The sequence below is a fragment of the Cyprinodon variegatus genome, unplaced genomic scaffold (genome assembly GCF_000732505.1).
Source record: "Cyprinodon variegatus isolate N-32 unplaced genomic scaffold, C_variegatus-1.0 Scaffold357, whole genome shotgun sequence".
NCBI classification, from domain to species: Eukaryota; Metazoa; Chordata; class Actinopteri; order Cyprinodontiformes; family Cyprinodontidae; genus Cyprinodon; species Cyprinodon variegatus.
This window is the reverse complement of record NW_015150810.1, coordinates 68909-69869: the sequence shown is the minus strand read 5'-3', so window position 1 is coordinate 69869 and position 961 is coordinate 68909.

Genomic DNA, 961 nt, shown 5'->3' with positions numbered 1-961 from the left:
CTACAAATCCAAATTTGAATACATTAGAAGCATACCTTTAAAAACTTCTAATTTTTTGATAGATCTAAATATGGAGGTTGAATGTATATAATGTTATGAGTTCTGAGAGTGATAGTATGAATATGAAAATAATTGAAAATTGACTTCTTGAACCTAGAATATATATACAGGCAAAAAAGTGAATAAACTTAAGAATAAATCAATGGTACACTATTCTGCGATTCATGTTTTTCAGTTAATTAGCTTTTGTTGGTTTATCATATACTTAGCTTGTTGTTTTAACCTGTTTTATAAAGTTTGATTCAGTATTATAAAGGCCATATTTCACAAAATATATTATCATTGATTTTAGATATGAAGGAACATTTCATTACCTCAGAGTACCAGCAGTTTCATTTTCATGGAAATTGATGTAAAACTCTTCATTATTTTCATGTTTTTAGGTAACTGTCACATGGAAAATTAAGATTCTCTTTATTATAATGTCAATAAGGAACATTTTTTAGGTAATGATTCAGTGGTCTGGGTCTAACGTCTGTTTACGGGAACTGCTGGTACTCTGAGGTAATGAAACCAAGCTGTGGAAGGAAACTGAAGCAGATTTTCAGAAAATGCTTACTTGTGGACAGGAAAGATTCTCCGTCAAGGAGGAGTCTGATGGGGTCTGGGAGTGAAATGTTGATAAAGGATGAATATTGAATGTACGACTAATTGAGGTTACATGAATCAGAGAGTATCTGAAATTGGATCCAGGGTGCATGATAAAGGGCAGACCAGGTTTGACAGATTGGGTGAAATGATGTTCAGAGTCCAGAAGCTGTCTGCCAGAGATTTGAATCAAGATTCTACACTAACAGCTTGTAGATGGCTTGTAAAACACAGGGAACCTCTCAGGAACAGAATCCAGAGGAAACCAAAAAGACAATTGAGGTCCGTATCAGCAGAAAATACATGTTATTAG